General features: G+C 39.6%; 1 pseudogene; it reads left to right on the top strand.

Annotated features, from left to right (window-relative positions):
* Positions 1 to 14214: 14214 nt before the first annotated feature.
* On the top strand, positions 14215 to 18887 carry LOC135660679 (probable protein phosphatase 2C 59; annotated as a pseudogene).
* The last annotated feature ends 2435 nt before the right edge of the window (positions 18888 to 21322 follow it).

Genomic DNA, 21322 nt, shown 5'->3' with positions numbered 1-21322 from the left:
TGAACTTCATGAACGATGGGGACATGACGAAAGACTACAAGCTGGTGTACCTCTCATCAACCTGGGTGTGGTACTCGTTGCGCCGCTGCCAGGTCTACGACTCGGTGGCCAAGAAGTGGACGATGGACAAGCGTCTCGACTTTGGAGGGGGCGCAATAGATTTGGATCACCCGGTGGTCCACGACGAGACCATATTCTGGGTGTCGGCGCGGGAAACGTGCAGGATGATTAATGCGTACGTCGTCGCCTTCGACCTGAGGACTGAGTGCACGCAGATCATCCGACCGCCGGAAAGAATGAACATCGATCCCTCCGACACCATTGGGATCGGCAAGTGGGAGGGAAAGTCGGTTTGCCTGATTCATTACCGTCTGTCTTCTCGGGTGTTCGCTCTAGAGCTGCTGGAGAAGAGTAACAACGGTGGGATACGCTGGGTGACGGCGCATGAGATAAGCTCGGACCGGATGGGGTTCAAGAAACCACTCAACGTGCTGTCCACCATGCTGTGTGAGGTGGCGACGACTACGCTACTTGTTTTCGCCACACATGAAGATGCATACACCTACAGTATAAGGGATGGAGAACTCAAGAAGCTGGCATTGCAGGAATGCCATTTACCATCGTTGATCCCTTACTCTAATACGCTTCGGCCATGCGGTGAAGAAGAGGAACTGTTCGAAACAACCTGAAGAGACTTTTTTTGTTTGTTTGTATTTCCTATTATGTATACATTCTCGTAGATAAGATAAGAGAAGTTGAATGAAAAATGTTGTCTTCCTTGTGTCCAATGCTGCGATTAAATATCATGAAATAGAGGGTTTTTTGTTAGTAGAATTTTGTGCCATTGTGAATGAAACAGCAAGAAATGATTTCTTGGGAGACAATATTAAAATTGTTATGAGAAGGTATAACATATCATAGGCAAATTCACTTAATAACGCATAGTAAACAGGTTGTGCAAGAAAAAGTTCATATGCCCCGACTAAATTAGAATGAATGATGCAAGCATATGGAGGGATAATAAATAAGTTTGGGACATTGAGGGATAATTAATATGTTTTTTTAATTATCACTAAAGAACCTTTACCACCTCGAAACAATAATCTCCTATGTCGATAGAATATTATCTTAAATATTGGCTAATTGTAAAAAAATTTTGCCCATGAGAGATAATTTGGGGAATAAAAGTTCAATTAAGATTTTAAGAAGAATTTTATAATTTAAATTATATAATAATATTGGTTAAAAAAAAACTTTAGTCGATCATCAATAAACATACACCTATGATGAAAATGATGAAATTAAAATCAGTTGGACCATTATGATATTCCAATATCCACTAAATAATTCAATTGTATAGTCATCTAGATTGAGTCTTTTTACCAAAATTTATAGATCTTAGAAAATCTTAAATTTACTTATATTCAAAAGGTATGAAAAGTTAAGATTAGAAATTATATGTAGAGTAGGCCAAGTTTGAGCAATCGATTCATTCCAAAAATTGGAGTAAAAGACACCACTTCTACCCTAATTTGAACATCTTTGTGACAAATCTCACTATCTTCCCAAATACGTTGGATTTTGCTTTCGTCCTACACTCATGTAATTCACAGTAGGATAAGATTTGGTGTTATGATCACCCTGCATTTGTCCATTTTATCCTAATCATAATCTACCATCTCAAATTAATTTATCTAAAAATGGTTTGAAGTGGATTGATCGTTAAGACTCTTAACTAAGGCTCATATTAGCATTCTTAACTTGGAAGTCTTTAATTTGCTCGAGTGTCAAAGGTTCTTTTTTTCAAGATTCCTTAAAAATTAGCAATTCCATAAATTAAAAATACCCTAAAACAATCAAAATGAGTAGTCAAATAATCCCTCGCACAACTATTCTATCTTTAGCATCCTTATGTTTATCTGAAAATTTTGAAACTAAAAATGGCTTCTTCTTTTTTCAGATGATTATTTTCTTTATTTGAATTAGGAAAAAGTAATGATCCGAGGCAACGTGAGCAATTTAATGATATTTTCACTATCTATTGATCTTAGTGATAACTAAGACTCTTAATTCAAATCAATTTTATCATTTACTTGACAAGTTAGATATCATGGATAATGTCTAACAGAGGGGAGTGCTTAGAAGGATCACACTAAATCTAATAATTAACTTCCATTTTCATATGATGTCTGAAATGATAATATTAAATGTAATTACTTATTGCCATTTTCATAAAAATATATATGAAAATGATATGTTTTTCCCTTTATTATAATTCAATAAATATGATATATATATATATATATATATATATATATATATATATATATATATATATATATTACTTATTGTCTCTATATAATGGACAATAAGTTGGACTCTTTCAAATCTCTGATCGTTGGAATGGATGGTACGCTCAATAGCACCCATAGCATCAACCTCGGAAGTAGCGGTCGTCCCCTTCCCGATAACTTGCTGGCAGAGATCCTCTCCTAACTCCCAGCAAAGACCTTCTTTAGGCTCCTCTCTATTTGCAAGACCTTTCGCCAGCTCTTATCAGATTCTCATTTTCTCCTTTCACAGTCGTACCACAACAATGTCATCTCCGGCTTCTTTCCTCACGACCGCGACTTTTCTGGACCCTTCTTCCTCGTTGACCCCTACGCCGGTGTGCCCAGAAGCCGCCTCGAATTCTTGTTCCGCAAAGGCAAAATCGTTGGGTCAGCTGGTGGCCTCGTCTTTGTGTTGCATAGGAAAGATGGTGCGTTATGCGTCTACAACCCGGCCCGTGGTACTCGGTGCCAGCTACCCTCCCCGCCGAGCAAGTATTGTACATGGGGTGGCATCGCGGTGAGATTCATGAACGATGGAGATGGGGTGACGAAAAGCTACAGGTTGGTCTACCTTTCACGGCACCCAGTAAGGAGTAAGTTGCACCGCTGTCAGGTCTATGACTCGTCTGCGAGGGTGTGGACGATGGACAAGGAACTCGACTTCGGTCGGTTGGAACTACATTTGGAGCACCCGGTGATCTGCGACGACGTCGTGTTCTGGGCATCGTCACATTCGTTCTCGAACGAGAGGATCGACCAGTATGTCGTCGCCTTTGATGTGAGGAAGGAGCGTACGCAGATCATCCCTCTGCCGAAAGAAGCAGCCGTCGCCTACTCGGACACGATCGGAATAGGCATGCGGGAGGGGAAGTCGCTGTGCCTAATGCATTACGAAACGTGTACTTGGGTGATCGGACTGTGGCTGCTGAGGAAGACAAACGACGGTCCGCCAGGATGGGTGAGGGCGCATGAGGTGAGCTTGGGCCAGTTAGGTTTCAGGGAAACCCCAAAGGTGAGCTGCATCGTGCTGAGTGAGGTGGCGATGACCACGTCACTTGTTTTCACCGTAGAAAGCGATGCATATATCTATGATATAAAGGATGGAGAACTCAAGAAGCTGGCATCGCTGGAATGCCCTTACCCACCGTTGACCCCTTACTCTAATACGCTTCGGCCATGCGGTGAAGAAGAGGAACTGTTCGAAACAACGTGAAGAGACCTTCTTTTTGTTTGTATTTCCTATTATGTATACATTCTCGTAGATAAGAGAAAGAAGTTGAATGAAAAATTATCTTTCTTGTGTCAATGCTGCGATTAAATGTGACCTGATGCGTCGTCGCCGATGGGGTCTTGATCCACAGGTTAATGTCGGGAGTTCACGATCGATGGGACGAGGTGTTGAGGTCGATTACGTCAGGAAGTTGGGACGCTACCATCGTCTTCCGGGAAGGTGCCACTTCGATCGGGGCGGTCGCGCTTCTGGAGGCGATCGAGCTCCAGCACATAAGGCCCTCGTCGGCGGGTTTCCAACTTTGGCCCCTCGTAGAATAAGTTGGTGGTTACCTTTTCCCCTTTTTTTGTCATCCCATGGCCAGATGTCGGTCAAGGGCTTTTATACTATTATGCGAGGATCGGTCGTACGTGGATTTGATACGGTGAACGATCCTCAAGTTGCGAGATGGTACCTTTGTGTGGTCGCACGTCCGGAATGCACGGAACGTGCCTGGAATGCCCCGAGTTTTTCGGGACGATACTTGACGAGGGAGTGCATCTCGGTATAGGTCCCAACCCGGTGCAGGGAGGTACTCTCGTGCCGACTTGGTGGGGGCGTGATGCGACAGAGGTTGTGACGTGACGGGAATACAAAATATGCCTTATCATCATGAAATAAAGGGTTTTTTGTTAGTAGAATTTTCTGCTATTGTGAATGAAACAGCAAGAAATGATTTCTTGGGAGACAATATTAAAATTGTTATGCGAAGGTATAACATATCATAGACAAATTCACTTTGACTTAATAATGCAAAGTAAACAGGTTGTGCAAGAAAAAGTTCATGAAAGAGAAGAGGATTGTTTAGTTGATTCATATGCATGCATGCATGCGTTCCCTGTCGAGCAACAACATCTTGTCATTCTGCAACTATAACCAATCTGCACTATACAATCTTAGATAGACAACATCTTGTCTATATAACTTTTTGGGATTTGTTCGATTTCAAGAGAGGAGACAACGAATAACATACTATTAGTGTACAAAAACGAATAATGCTTTGAAATGTAAGAAAAAAAAGAAATATAACATACTAAATAATACTTACTGCATCCTTTAAGTCATAAAAGGAGCCTCTGAGTTATTCTCATCTTCATTCTTTTTTTCTTCTCTTATTTTTTTTACCCTTAATTGCCAATATTATAGGTTCTCCTTTTTCTTTTTTTTTTCTTTCTCAACCTCGTCCACAATCTTCATTGTCCTTTTGTTTCAACCTTACCTGCCACACGTCTATATTAAAAAAAGTTAGGATTTATGTTAAAAGAAAAAAAAAATACTAGTATGAGTTATGAGTTATTAAAGCTCATTATGGACTGAACTAATGAGCTATCTGCCCAATAGATAAGAATCTCTAATGGAATTATATCTGTAGTTAGATTTGGAAAAAAAAAACTCATGCAAATTCATAATTAGATCACTCATCGTCGGTTAATTCTGAGCAATTCAGTGGTCAAGAAAGTCTTGTCCGGCAAGAAAAGGTATCGAAATCTTGAATCAAATGGGATGATGCTAAAACCCAGAACACCAAGTAACCTCTTCTCAAAATCGATTAAATGAGGATTAGAGATCGATTAAATTAGGTTCTAGTTAAATCGAGTTCAATTGAAACATTGAGTTATAATACAAGTTGATTGATAGCTAATTGATGTTATTTAACATTAATGATATTTGAAAGATAACTTTAAATGTTTCAATGTATTATTTCATTTCTATATAGACATAACATGTTATAAGACGATTTTATTTTCCTACTAAGGACAGGTAGGGTGATTCCCTTTGAGGATTAACAGGTTATAAGACATGACGATCGGATAGTTATTATATCTATTATTGGATAGAACGTGTGTTATGATTGAGTCGGTACTAAGAGGGGGGGTGAATTAGTGCTTTCGTTAAAATCACTGGTTTTAAAAATTTTGTTCGATGAAAAATCGTATCGAAAAAATATTAACTTGGAAAGCGTACGGAAGCTTAGTGAAAGTATGAATTTAGTTTGCAATAAAGGTAAATAGTAAGAAGTAAATTCAAACCAGATTTTTATAGTAGTTCGGTTATCGTGATCTACGTCCACTTCTGATTGCTCTTTCGTTGAGACCACCGGCTTCCATTACCGAAGATCAACTACCCGTACAACTCAATTCTCTTTTTGACAAGTTGAGGAGAGAACCTTTACACCCCCACTTACTCCTCTCTTAAATAAAAATCAACCTTAGACTATAGAAGGAGAACTCTCATAAGATTACAACAGAATTTATCTTTGTTTTTGTTCTCAATTCTTGTGTGATCTGAACAGGGATGATAAAGGTATTTATAGGCTCCAAACAGATTAAAAATTGAAGCCTAAAAGTGTCTCATTCTCAATTTTTAGGATATTGGCGGTACCACCACTTGACAGAGCCTCGGAGACTAGGCTCTAGTGGTAACATCGCTTGATAGCTTTTATGGCCGATGATACCACTGCCAACTTTGGGCGGTACCATCGACTGGACCTCCTCGGAGGTTGAGCTTCAAGTGGTTCTATCACCCACCATGGGTGGTGCCACTGCCTAGCATGGTTCTAAGTGGCTGAGTGGGTATTCCATTCGACCCAACTCAGCCCTAACTTATGCCTAATTATCCCCTAATTGAGTTGACCTAATTACATTCTAAATTGACTCAATTAGACTCTAAACTAACTCAATCTAGACATAGTCGATTACAAGCGAATCCTATGTTGTCCGACATGTCATTGGTTCATCTGACACTTCGTCCAATCCTTCGATGTATTGCCCAATCGACATGTTGATTCTTGCAACTTCCAATCTCCTTGGCGTAAAGTCTGATCCTTCAACCCGATGCCTAAATTCATGACACGAAGCCTTCTACCGACACGTCGATCGATCCTCCAGCCGACGTCCAATCTTCTAATATGTTCTCTTTGGCCTAACGTTTGATTTCTCCTACTTTAATCAATTTGCCTTTTATGATCGAAGCTAGTCCTGCGTTACTTAAATGCATATTAGATCACAAACACATCAATTGATTTCATCATCAAAATCCGAGATTCAACAACATGTCCTTACTTTGACGAGTAAGAGATACTATTATTTATGTTGTTAGGAGTGTAATATGGATTTATTTTCATTCACTATTGTGAGTTTATAAAGGTTCCTCCGAGTATGCCTTCGAGCATTTGATATATGTCAATATGATGATTAACTTTTGAATATATATTTATTTTATAGTTGCCTTATAAAGGTTCCTCCTCGTATTACGGAATTTTTTTACTTTATTTTAAAATTTTAAAGTAACCAACCAATAATACTATACCAAATTTCAATTGAGAACAAATATTCCTTTAACTAGGGCTAGTTGAATTTTATTTTTGAGTTATTTTTGAGTTAGTATCACTATATTTCTAAATAAAACCTATGACTACTTTTAATTTATATTTTGATAAATAAAAAATTATAATAAATATTTATTATTTATATATATTAATAATGTGATATTTATTTATTTGACTTTTGATATATGGAATGATGTTATAATCCAATGAAAAAAATCCTAAATGTGGTAATATTCTTTCTTGTATAATGTAACAATTTATAACTAAAAAATTAATATAAATAAAATATTCCTGACTAAATTCATCATTTCGGCTTCTCGTTATCCAAGAAACAAAGATAAATTATTGTATATTGGTCATCATGCATAATTTGATTTAGTTACCTCATTTGAATAGACAACATAACATTCTAATCATCAAGTTATCATTGAATCTGTAAAATTTTACAATCAAAATCAGAAATAAGCATTTTATGGGGAGGAATCATGGTTTAGAATTTATGTAACAACTTGGGTAATAATGACATAAATATAAAAAGACAAAGGTTCGCTACTTTAATAGCTCTAAGGTCAATTTTCAGAATGAATGAATGAAAGCATATCGAGGGATAATAAATAATTTATCATAAGTTTTTTTTTTTTAATTTTTATTTTAATTATCACTAAAGGACTTTTACCCTAGATTTGTACCTCCAAAACAACAATCTCCTATGTCGATAGAATATTCTCTTAAACGTTGGCTAATTGTAAAAAATTGTTTGCCCATGAGAGATAATTTGGGGAATAAAAGTTCAATTAAGATTTTAGGAAGAATTTTATAATTTAAATTATATAATAACATTGATTAAAAACCACTTATAACTTTATGAGTCTTGCATCAGTAAAAGAAAAAGAAAAACTTTAGTCAATCATCAATAAGCATACACCTATGATGAAAATGATGAAATTAAAATCAGTTGGACCATTATGATATTCCAACATCCACTAAATAATTCAATTATGTAGTCATCTAGATCGAGTCTTTTTTACCAAAATCCATAGATCTTAGAAAATCTTAAATTTACTTATATTCAAAGGGTATGAAAAGTTAAGATTAGAAATTATATGTAGAGTAGGCCAAGTTTGAGCAATCGATTAATTCCAAAAATTGGAGTAAAAGACACAACTTCGACCCTAATTTGATCATCCTTGTAACAAATCTCACTATCTTCCCGAATACATTGGATTTTGCTTTTGTCCTACACTCATGTAAGTCACATTGCGATAAGATTTGGTGTTATGGTCACCCCTCATTTGTCCATTTTGTTCGTATCATAATCTACCATCTCAAATTAATTTATCTAAAAATGGTTTGAAGTGGATTGATTCTTAAGACTCTTAATTAAGGCTCATATTGGCATTCTTAACTTGGAAGTCTTCAATTTACTCGAGTGTCGAATGTTCTTTTTTCAAGATTCCTTAAAAATTAGCAATTCTATAAATTAAAAATACCCTTAAACATTCAAAATCAGTAGTAAAATAATCCCTCACACAACTATTGTATCTTTAGCATCCTTATGTTTATCTGAAAATTTTGAAACTAAAAATGGCTTTTTTTTTCAGATGATTATTTTCTTTATTTGAATTATGAAAAAGTAGTGATCAGAGGCAACGTGAGCAATTTAATGATCTTTTCACTATCTATTGATCTTAGTGATAACTAAGGCTCTTAATTCAAATCAATTTTATCATTTACTTGGCAAGTTAGATATCATGGATAATGTCTAACAGAGGAGAGTGCTTAGAAGGATCACACTAAATCTAATAATTAACTACTATTTTCATATGATGTCTGAAATGGTAATATTAAATGTAATTACTTATTGTCATTTTCACAAAAATATATGAAGATGATATGTTTTTAGCTTTAATGTAATACAATAAATATGATATATATATATATATATAATATACATATATATATATATATATATATATATATATATATATATATATATATATATAATTTCATGGAAAGAGTCCATGAATATGGTAATCGGTCCTCGAAACATTTCTCAGTTTCAGATGATGAAAGTTCGATATCTTCTCACACTAAGAGTCATCGGCCTTCTCTATTCTCTATATAATGGACAGTTGTACTTTTCCAAATCTCTGATGGTTGGAATGGATGGTATGCTCAATAGCAGTCATAGCATCAACCTCGGAAGTAGCGGTCGTCCCCTTCCCGATAACCTGCTGGCAGAGATCCTCTCCTACCTCCCAGCAAAGACCTTCTTTAGGCTCCTCTCTGTTTGCAAGACCTTTCGCCAGCTCTCATCAGATTCTCATTTTCTCCTTTCACAGACGTACCACAACAATGTCATCTCCGGCTTCTTTCCCCACATCCGCAACATTCCTGGGCCCTTCTTCCTCATTGACCCCTACGCCGGTGTGCCCAGAAGCAGCCTCGAATTCTTGTCCTACAGGAAAGTCGTAATCCTTGGGTCAGCGGGTGGCCTCGTCTTTGTCTTGCATAACAAAGATGATGCCTTATGCGTCTACAACCCGGCCCGTGGGACTCGGTGCCAGCTGCCCTCCCCGCCGAGCAAGTATTGGACATGGGGCGGCATCGGCATCGCGGTGAGAGTGAGATTCATGAACGATGGAGATGGGGTGACGAAAAGCTACAAGTTGGTCTACCTTTCACGGACCCCAGAAGGGAGCTCGTTGCACCGCTGTCAGGTCTATGACTCGTCTGCGAGGGTGTGGACGATGGACAAGGAACTCGACTTCGGTCGGATGGAACTACATTTGGAGCACCCGGTGGTCTGCGACGACGTCGTATTCTGGGCATCGTCACATTCGAAATCGTACGAGAGGATCGACCACTATGTCGTCGCCTTTGATGTGAGGAAGGAGCGCACGCAGATCATCCCTCTGCCGAAAGAAGCAGCCGTCGCCTACTTGGACACGATCGGAATAGGCAAGTGGGAGGGGAAGTCGCTGTGCCTAATCCATTACGAAATGTGTACTTGGGTGATCGGACTGTGGCTGCTGAGGAAGACAAACGACGGTCCGCCAGGATGGGTAAGGGTGCATGAGGTGAGCTTGGGCCAGATAGGGTTCAGGGAACCCCCCAACGTGAGCTGCGTCGTGCTGAGAGAGGTGGCGATGACCACGTCACTTGTTTTCACCGTAGATAGCGAGGCATATAGCTATGATATAAAGGATGGAGAACTCAAGAAGCTGGGATCGCTGGGATGCAGTTACCCACTATTGATCCCTTACTCTAATACGCTTCGGCCATGCGGTGAAGAAGAGGAACTGTTCGTAGATAAGAGAAGAGAAGTTGAATGAAAATTTTTGTCTTTCATGTGTCCAATGCTACGATTAAATATCATGAAATAGAGGGTTTTCTGTTAGTAGAATTTTCTGCCATTGTGAATGAAACAGCAAGAAATGATTTCTTGGGAGACAATATTAAAATTGTTACGAGAAGGTATAACATATCATAGACAGGTTCTGCAAAGTAAACAGGTTGTGCAAGAAAAAGTTCACATGTCCTGAAAGAGAAGAGGATTGTTTAGTTGATTCATATGCATGCATGCATGCATGCGTTCCCTGTCGAGCAACAACATCTTGTCATTCGGCAACTATAACCAATCTGCACTCTATACAACGTCGGCAACGAATTCATATGCTTTGAAATTTAAGAAAAAAAAGAAATATAACATACTAAATAATACTTACCGCATGCTTTAAGTCATAAAAGGAACCTCTGCATTATTCTCATCTTCATCTCTCTTTTTTTTTTTTTTTTTTTTGCCCTTAATTGCCAATATTACAGTTTCTCCTTTCTTTTTTTTTTTTTCTTCTCAACCTCGTCCACAATCGTCATTGTCCTCTTTTTTCAACCTTACCTGCACACGTTTAGATTAAAAAAGTTAGGATTTATGTTAAAAGAAAAGAAAATACTAATATGAGCTATGAGTTATTAAAGCATTATGGGCTGAACTAATGCGCTATGTGCCCAACAGATAAGAATCTTTAATGGAATTATATCTGTAGTTAGATTTGGAAAGGCAAAAAACTCATGCAACTTCATAATTAGATCACTCATCGTCGGTTAATTCAGTGGTCAGATCTCAGGAAGTCTTGTCCGGCAAAAAAAAGTACCGAAATCTTGATTCAAATGGGATGATGCTAAAACCCCGAACACCAAGTAACCTCTGCTTCCTTTTCCCTCTTTTTTTCTCGATACGTTAGATGTCATGTGTTAGTGCAAACAACTTTACGCCGTGGCCTCGGGGCCGACGCGGTTTGTTCTGGGTCCGAATGGCGGGGATCTCCCAGGGGGGTTCCTCGGGACTGTAGAGGTCGCCGGCTCGGGTCGGTTCGGTCGTGGAGGGGGGTCGCCGTTTCCTCTGGGAAGGGGCTCCTCGCCTGTGCGTCCGGTGAGAGGCGCCTCGTCTTCGTTCCTGCACACAGGTCGGGTCGGAAGCTCGGCCTGACCCTTCCAACGATCAAGTTAGTGATGTGGAGTGGAGTGGTTTTGAGGGTGTTTTTGTGTTGTCCTCTCCCTCCTTTTCTCCCTTGGCATGCAAGGGTTTTTATAGTGAAGGTGGTGCGTAGGACTGCTAGCAGGGAGCAGGATCGAACTCCCGGTAGCGTCTGACACTAGTGTTGGCGTCACGTGAGGGGCTGGGCTCCTGTAGGATAGTGACGTGCCTCGGTTGGCGTTCTGGTCTTGTTTGACCAGGTGTTGTCAGGTCAACCGAGGGGCGATGCGTCATCCGAGACAGCTGACGTCAGCCCGAGTCTTATCGCCATTATTACCCTCATCATATTCCCCCCCCAATGGAAGTTATGCGTCGGTTGCCGTAAGGCGAGTCCGAGGCATGGCTTCGGTTCTAAGGAACCGTCTCTGTCGGGCGAAGGCCGGTTCATTGCCAGGGGTGTGGGAATCATGGAGCTTGACAATTGACGAGGGTTGGATGTGCAGTGGTGGCTCTGGGTGGCCGAGGAACCTCAAGTAGTGGTTCGTCGGTCAAGTTGGGCTTGGTTGTAGGGGTGGTAGGCCCCTCAGGCGGGCAGGCCGCGCAGGAGTGGTCTCGGGCAGCATGGGGTCGAGGAGCTCTCGGGCAGGCAGTGGCCGAGGAGCTACTTAGGCGGGCAGGCCGCGCAGAGGAAGTCTCGGGCAAGCTGTGGCCGAGGAGGTCTCGGGTAGGCTGTGGCCGAGGAGGTCTCGGGCAGTATGCCCTCCTTCTAGCGCCAAAATGTTACGGGGAACAACTGTATGCCGTGGCCTCGGGGCCGACGCGGCTTGGTTCGGGTCCGAATGCGCGGGGATCCGACGCGGCGCTCCTCGGGACAACTGGGGTGGCCGGTCACGGCGGTCCGAATGGGACGTAGCGTGGGGGGTGAAGCCTCGTCGTGGTGACTGGGAGATGCGACCTTGCCTTCGTTCCTGCACACAGGTCGGGTCGGAAGCTCGGCCCGACCCCTCCGACGATCAAGTCAGATGATGTGGAAGGGAGTTTTCTGCCGTGGAGAAGTCCCCCCTTTCGTTTAGAACTCGGGGGTATTTATAGGGTAGTTTAGCGTTACCTGATGTGCCCGCCTGTGGGAGGCAGGATCGTACCTCTGACGACGTCTGACGCTGTTACTAACGTTGCGTGGAGAACCGGACTGTCGCAGGGTATGGGCGAGGGTCGGTCGTCGTCCTCTCCTGTCGTGGTCAAGTGCACGGGGTCGGAAGTCGTTGCCTGATAGTGGATGACGTCAGCGCGTGTCGAGTCAGCGTTATTGCCTTCCTCATTGGGCAGAGTGGCGCCCAGGTGGGGCAGTCGTCGTGACACGTCATGTCGCCATTATTACCCCTATCATCATGGATAATGTCTTACTGAGGTTTTCATATGATATCTCAAATGGTAATTTTAAATGTAATTACTATTTATCATTTTCATAAAAATATATGAAGAATGATATTTTTTTCACTTTATTTTAATACAATAAATATGAAATATATATAGTTTCATGGTCAGAGTTTATGAATATGGTAATCGGTCCTTAAAGAAGAAAGTTGTGTCGATAGAAGACGCAGAGGATGACAAGAACATGTGTATATATATACATACAAGCACGGTGGTGGGACGCGGAAACTTAAATAAGAAAGCCGTAAGGGAGGTGCCGCGGGCGAGCGAACCACCACCGCTTACTTAGCATATAAATCAATATATACACATATTGATTTTAAAAAAAGAAACTTCTCATTTTTCAGATTTTTAATAGCGCTTAATTTTTTGCTTAATCCTTGAAATATCCAATTATCTACCCTTTTTTTTTTTTTCTTTTTTTCCTTTTTCTGTGGACTAGTTGGATGAATCGATCCAATTATAGTATTTTCAGTAATACTAAGAAACAATCGTCAATGCAATAAAAAATATAGTTATAATATTTTATATTATGAAAAATACTATAACATAAAATAAAAATACTGTAAAAAATAATATTTTCAAAATAATTATATTTATAAATATATTATATTATATTATTTTTTGGGTATTACTAAAATACTATAACATCGTATTAAAAATATTGTAATCGGTATTAGGTTAAAAAAAAAATTGATGTCGGAAAATTTCTGAAAACGTGAGACTCTTTTATGGAGAAAAAAAAAAAAGAGAGAATTCCCTCACATTCATATGCATTAAATTGCTGTTCGAGGGGCAAATGACAATCGACTTACAGAGATTGACCGAGTCAATAAATATGAAAATTGTTGTGTTTATATATAATACCACCAAATTAATGCAACAGGGAATTTGCATCGCATTCATCCTCACTAAAAATTGGTGGATTGAGGCGTTGACTTGCCAACTGCCTGAGTCATTTCGATCCTCGCCACAGCTTCCGATCGAAGTCAACGACGTGCTCGTCTTCCCCACATGGATTTCATCGGTAATCCCCCAGAAAAAAAGCTCTATCATGTTAATATACTATGCTCGAGAAAATGTCGGTGTTCATCACGTTAATTCCATCGGGAATTAAGCTGCATTATATTATGCTTCCTCCCGATATATATATATATATCTCATAAGAAATGGAATAATCATGCATCGAAAAGAACACCCAAACAAGCGACAAGTATAACGATGGCATGCGGTTACGTGATGGCAACCACTTAAGCAATGCAAGCACGCAAAGGAAAGATAGAAGTGACCTCTCACACACAAATGTATGATTTATTACAACCATTTTTTGTCCTTTTAAGTTTTGATTGTTATTATAGCATTGTTATGTATGCTCATATATTGCTAATTAGATCTTCGATTTAGTCAATTAAACTTAATTAATTATACTTTAACGCTCAATTAAAGTTATTTTTCTTGAGACATGTGTATTTATTTATCTATTTATTTTCGGTACCAAATGGAGACCTAAGCATATCCATTCATACATTTTAACTTCTACTCAAAACCCACCGCCTACCCCCCACCATTAATCCGTTGTTTCCTCCCTCGACGTTTCTTCCCCGTTGCCAGCGATCGAAACCAGTGCTCGGCGTCTCCTCTCTCTCTCTCTCTCTGTCTCTCGGTGAAGGATCTCTTCATCTGCCCTCTTTTCTTTTTGGAGTTCGAGATTGCTTCCGTTGATCGACGTGGTAAACGTTTGTGGGGGGGAGGGGGTATCGGATGTCGATTGCAGGGGGTGAATTTGGTCGCGGTGGGGATCGACGGCTGATTCGAGTGTGAGGAAATCGGGCATGGGTTTCTTTCCAGGCTGATTGGATCGGCCTTCTTGTTTCGGTGGTTTCGGTGGGATCTTCCCTCACTTTGATCTTTGTTTGGGGGGCGAATATTTCGGAGGGAAGATGGGGTATTTGAACTCCATCAGTGGGCTTCAAGCAGACGGTGCTCCGGTCAGCGGGGGAGGACTCAGGTCTCGTTCGTTTATTCCTTGTGAAGTCGTATTAAGGCTTACGATATTCTTTTCTAGATTTGTTTATGTTTCGTATCTCGTGCGATTTTCGAGCTGATCTTATGCTAGCATTCGCTTCATATATTTTGAGTTCTAATTCGAAGACAAACTAGCTAGTTATTGGAAGAGATTTATTTATTTATTTATTTTTTATGTATAAACAGTCGTTTATTCCTTAATAATTCAATATAAGTTAGATCCTTAATAATTGACAAACAAGTTATGAGATGGTTCGTCAGATATGGATGTGTGAACTTACATGGGAAACATGGTTCTTTTACGCTGAATAAACTCATAGAACTGCTTCCTATCTGTTAATTGTGGTTCTTGAATCTGCAGTTGAATATGTTGCCTAAAGTAGGCTGTAAAGAAACATCCTACTCTTGCGTGTCAATCTAACATTAAAACTCATGCTTATTTCTTTCAAGACAGTCAAGATGGGAAGTTTGGTTATGGGTATGCAAGCTGTCCGGGGAAAAGATCTTCGATGGAAGACTTCTATGAGACGCGAATTGACAGCGTTGATGGAGAAATTGTTGGCTTGTTTGGGGTCTTTGATGGTAAAATTTCTGCAGTATTTTGTTGTCTTTGTTATGTTTAGAATGTCTTATCTTTTTTTTTTTTTGTATTTGCAAATTTTTGGTAAAACTGACATAGAAAACCCATTCATTAACTTGCTTCTTTCAATCCTTTTCTAGGGTAAATTTCTCTCGTGGAGAGTTGCTTATACATTCAATATCCTAACGTTAGACTTTGATGCTTTGATGAGTGGTTATGTAGGTCATGGCGGTGCCCAAGTAGCAGAGTATGTTAAACAAAACCTCTTCAGCAACTTACTCAGGCATCCAAAGTTCATTACCGATACAAAATCAGCTATAGGTGGTGCTGATTTGCATTTTGTACTATGAAAGAGCTTTTAGAGAACAATAATATTTGGCTTATGAAATTCATCTGTGCTGTTACCTTCAGCTGATGCATACAACCACACGGACGCAGAATTTTTGAAATCTGAGAACAGCCAGAACCGAGAGGCGGGTTCAACTGCATCAACAGCTGTCCTTGTTGGTGATCGTTTGCTCGTTGCAAATGTTGGGGACTCTAGAGCTGTCATATGTAGAGGAGGAGATGGTAGGCCCCTCATCCTTAAATCAGTTCTCTTATCATCAATTATGTGTAACGGATTTCTGTACTTAATCTAGAACTAAACCGGCTCAATTTAGATGGAGTTTACTGCATTTTTTTTTACTAACTGTATTCTGACAACCCAACCTATTTAAGAGCAATATTTAGAATGTGACACCAGTGACATCTAGGTTCTTAGGATATATGTAGGTTCTAGACCAACAAAGTTTTTTGGCCTTCTCTTGATCCTGCCAAATGCTATAGTAGCTCTGTGTGTCTCTGGTGTACTGAACACATTGAAACAAATAATCATATAGTTTCAGATTCTTCAAAAATATAGTAATATAAAAAAGTATAGACAGGAAGGAGAAAGAGAACATATTCCTGTTTGGATTCACAGAATTTAAGCCTGAAATTGGAGAATTGAACCTGCGAAAAAATCTTCAGAAATGGCTGAAACTGCACACTTATGGTGATAAATGAGGATTTAAATTGTTGATGATGGATGAGGTGCTAAAGTTCATTACGCTCTCGTATTGCATGTACTCTTTTTGAAATGAGATTTGAAGATTAATAGTTTACTAGCAAGTTAAACAGGATTGGAAACTTAATATTAAGTTATCCAATTTTTACACAGCATTATTTAAAGAATAATAATCACTTTTTTATGCTACTTCTATAAGCCATTGCACTTAATGTCTTTATGACTTATCGATGCTACAGTGGTTTCATAGCTACATACTTTTGGTGAAATTGTATACTAATAGTTTAGTCATGTTATCTTGTCTTTAATGTATGATCTAAGAACTATTTTTTGTTCATCGCTTGAGTGTTGTTCCTTGATGAAACTTTCCATTTAGCGCTGTACATAGTAGGTTTTGGTACCACTTTAGATGTATGACATGTCTTGGAATCTACAAATGGGATTTTTATTGGTGTGATTTATTATTCTACGGTCTTTTATCCTCCAGTCCACATTTTGTTGGTTATATTTCTTGCATTCTGGAATTGACCCTTGTCAAAACCATCTAATCGTAGACTTCGACGATCGGGAGTTTAACTATTCACGCCAATGACAAAACAGGATGACAATGGAAGTTGATGTTTCCTTAATCCTGAAGCTTGTCATAAGCATATTTCTCCATTATTTGTTTTGTTCAGTGTTAAAGAATATATTTTTTATATGGAACTTTAGGTAGATATTATTGTGTCTCCATTATTTTTTCTTGCCAAATTTACATATTTTTTATCAAAAATCATCCCTCATGTATGTAGAGCTTGGTATTTAACATTTTACATATTTCCATAATCATTATCCGTGATCTACCATTTGCTTTTGTTTGGATGTTTGCTTGCCCATTTGTTCATCTCATGGTTCAATTACTATATGTGGTCATCTTTAGTTTGAGATTATTGCCTTCTAACTAGATTCAAATTTCTGATTGATTTATGAATGGCAATAAACAGTACTGTGTGGTGCTGTTGACATACTTGTTGTCATTGAATCCTGTTGTTTATGTTTGTTCTTATGCCCGTTGAGGTTGTTCTGTATTCTTTATAAGATATCCATGCAATCTCTTCTCATTTCAATTGATTGGGTCGAAAAATCAATCTAGAATTTGTTGCATCACTCGATCCAGTTATCTTGAAAATTGTAACTAATAAAGACTTTTTATTTAGCATATTAAAAGCTGCTTGTGGTTCTAATTTTCGTTGTTTTTTTTTTCCCACTTTTTCTTTGTTAAATCGAGTTTGGCATCTCAACTTGTGCTCAATTAATACAAAAGTTTATGTATTCTATGAACCTCTTGATACAAACATCTGATTCTTGGTTTTTCAGTGGCATCAGTTGCAACAAGTCCTTTTCTGAGGCAAACAGTTGTGCCAATTTCTTGTAGAGCACCCATTTTACTTGCAAGTTCTGTTTCTTGGTTCTTACAATATATTGCAAAAGCAATTTTCTGATCATGATAGAGTAGTTGACCAAACGAACTTCTGGGTGCTTCATAATTTAGAGAAAAAAGTCTTTTGTTCCCCATATGGTAAGTTTTGCTTCTAGTTTGTGCAGTAGATTGCAACGGCAATTCTTCTGATTGCTTGGTAATTTAGAGAAAGAAACCTTTTGTCCCTCGTGCATCATGGTCAAAAGCCAGTTCTTGGTACTTTGAACAACAGAGACCTGGCAAATCAACCTGTTGTGGTACTTGGTTGATGTGAGCTCTCATAATTAAACCAATCACTCTATTTTGATGGTGATAATATGGAGATGATTTTCTCTGGATGTGCTTGAAGGTTCTGTTTTTAACAAATTCAGTATCTGAAATAGAATACAATCACCAGAATCTTGTATTGAATTATTGATTGAGCCTCTTAAAAGTTTAGTTCTTTACTAGGAACTCGGCTCACGCTATTTTTTGTAACTTTTGCAGCTATAGCTGTCTCAAGGGATCACAAGCCTGACCAAACAGATGAGAGAGCAAAGGATTGAGGATGCTGGGGGCTTTGTAATGTGGGCTGGTACTTGATCTCCTCCATCATTTTTTATCAGTTTAGATCATTTCGTTATATAAATACTGATCAACTGTAACTGCAGGGACATGGCGTGTCGGTGGTGTTCTTGCCGTTTCTCGTGCATTTGGTGATAGGCACCTGAAACAGTTTGTTGTCGCAGATCCAGAAATTCATGTTTGATCTCTGACCTATCACTTTATTCCTACAATGTTATTGTCTTCAAGACTCGAGACATATCATCATCTGACAGTAATGCCTTTGACTGCTTCGACTACTGTTGAATGCAGGTGGAAGCGGTTGATGGATCTCTCGAATTCCTCATCCTTGCAAGTGACTGATTGTGGGATGTTGTCACGAACGAATGAGGTATACTTTAAAAGAAGAAAATAACAAAAAACAAAAAAAAAAGTAGGTACCTGAAATATCATCTCCGAAGATTGAACCCTTTCTTTTTCATTTGGTTCCAAATTCAGGAGGCGGTGGTAGCTATTGTCAAACCCCTACAAGATCCAGAACAAGCAGCAAAGAAACTGTTACAGGAGGCCTATCAAAGGGGTAGTTCTGACAACATCACTTGGTGTCGTGGTACAGTTTCTTGGCTAGCCTTGATAACACAACCGAGCAGCAATAGGTACAAATTGTCTGCTTGATCTTTGTTATCGCTTTGTTATCTGTAATGGTTTAGTGGAGTCTGTATCATGCTGTTTTCACTTTTGTTAGAATAATCAATAAGATTGTTTGGTTAGAGTGCCTAAATTTCTTCCTGAATAGTCGTTTATATATACATACCATTTTTACCATTTGGAATTTACTCCTGCAATTAAAGTAGCTCAAGTTTGGTAATTTAAGCCTCAAGGAACAATTTTGATATGCCCCCTATGAAAGCAAAATGAGACCCATGAAAGAAGGTCTCTTATTGAGTTTGTATTATAAATGTTGGCAGGAAGATTAGTTTCACATGGATACAGAATTGAAGTGTCTAATGATACATAGTGGAGTTTGATTGTGATAGTTTCCATGGTAACTTTGACCATTTTGACGTAGATTCAAAGGTAAAGCCGTATAACCATTCTTCGTGATTGATCCATCAAAGGGTCATGCCCATGTCTTATCTAGCGTGGCAGATGCGCGGATGTGTTTGAATAGAATAGAATAGAATAGAATCTAACCTATTAATTTGTTGTTTGCGCCCATTAACAAAAATTATAGGTCCCATGGCATCCAAGAAGGATAGGAACATCGAAGTTACTTTTTATTAACCCTACACAGTTTGCCTCGTGCAAAAGAGTCTACCTTAGCCTTCATATTCTCCTCGTCTGTTGTCGACACAACCTTTCTTGACTCGGACACAAAAAAAAGGAAGAGAAAAATAAACCAAAAGAAGGCTAATGGAGTTGGGGACAACGACCGATGGAATGAACAAGTTGATCGAGTATGGTGCCTCTCTCTCTCTCTCTCTCTCTCTCTCCACACTAACCGGTTATTTAATGCTTTGTTGTCGTCCGCAGCCCACTGCCGACGACGCTTTCAGCAGAGCAGCGAGAACAGAAAAAAGGAGACGAAAAGTTGGTTCACCGGGGAAATGGAGGAGGGTGCCGAAAGCGGCGTTAAGACGTGGATCCTGGCATTTCTCTTTTGTCGAGGACAGCCGTAGAGATGCCACAACGTCGAAGCTGCTGCCTCGCTCCTCCAATTTACTCCTTCGCCCTTCCCTCTCCCTCCAAATTTGCTGCTCAGCTTCTTCTCCTCTTCTCCTCCACCACAAGGATTCCTCTCCGAGCCGACCACCTTGTGAGGTGTGCTTCTCTTTGCTCCTCTCAAGGGAATCCTGTGGCCTCCACTGCCTTCGTCTTCAGTTCTTGATCTCCGCAGCCATGGGCTCCGAGGCGGTCGTCGTCGTCGTAGGTGAATTGCCTCTGCTTCCGCCCATAAAGACTGCGCCGACGCGGGACAAGCCCGTGGAAGGCCGTCCCGATGCTGCCGAAACCGAAGAGGAAGAGTGCGTCACACCAAAAGGCGGAAGAGACCGTTCTCAAGCCCGTCCTTGTTTGTACGCCGGCGAAGAGAAAGCCGAAGCCGGCGAAGAGGGTACCGCCGGCTCCTTCCATGGAATTCCACGCCGTTACTCCCGATCTTACCTCGGTCTTCCTTCCTCTCCCTCCCAAGAAGAGAATTCGTGTAGTTTGATCTGAAGTTTCTTCACCAATCTCCTGTAACTCCTTCTGTTCCCCTTCTGTTTTCCCGTGTGCCTGGTAAAAGATTTTATTTCCTTTTATTGTTTTCTTTTCTTCCTTAGACGAAACAAAGACCATCAAGCACTTTGTGTAACATGAGGAGAACTGTCCTCCACATCATGCTGCAATGTGTACATATATCGGACAGTTCTCTTGGGTTCTTGCTTTTAGTCGTTCTGCAATCTAACACCGTCGAGGAACCCAAATTACTTACTGTGTCTTGGGATGCAAACTTGTGGAATTCCCTCATAATAGTTGTTACGGTCCATCAGTGTCTGTGCAGAGACAGATGGGAAGTTAAGGTATATCACATGATTCTAGATCAGACAGTACCTCACAACCCTTCTAAATTTCTGCATCTTGTTAAGAATCCAGCAGGTAGAAGGAAGAGATTCCTGTAGAAAGGGCACCATAATTTTAACTTTTATGGCCTAGGAAGACACACCTTACGAAGATTGCAGGCTAACGAATCACCAATATTTGTTTCTTTAGGGTGCCAAATGAGAACGAATAGTGTCCAATAGCTGGTCCTGTTTCTGCAATGTTTCTTTCGTTTCCTCTGCAGA

Source organism: Musa acuminata, unplaced genomic scaffold (genome assembly GCF_036884655.1).
Source record: "Musa acuminata AAA Group cultivar baxijiao unplaced genomic scaffold, Cavendish_Baxijiao_AAA HiC_scaffold_500, whole genome shotgun sequence".
In the NCBI taxonomy this organism is placed as follows: Eukaryota; Viridiplantae; Streptophyta; class Magnoliopsida; order Zingiberales; family Musaceae; genus Musa; species Musa acuminata.
The sequence above is the reverse complement of the archived record's forward strand: the minus strand, read 5'-3'. Positions and strand labels throughout refer to the sequence as shown.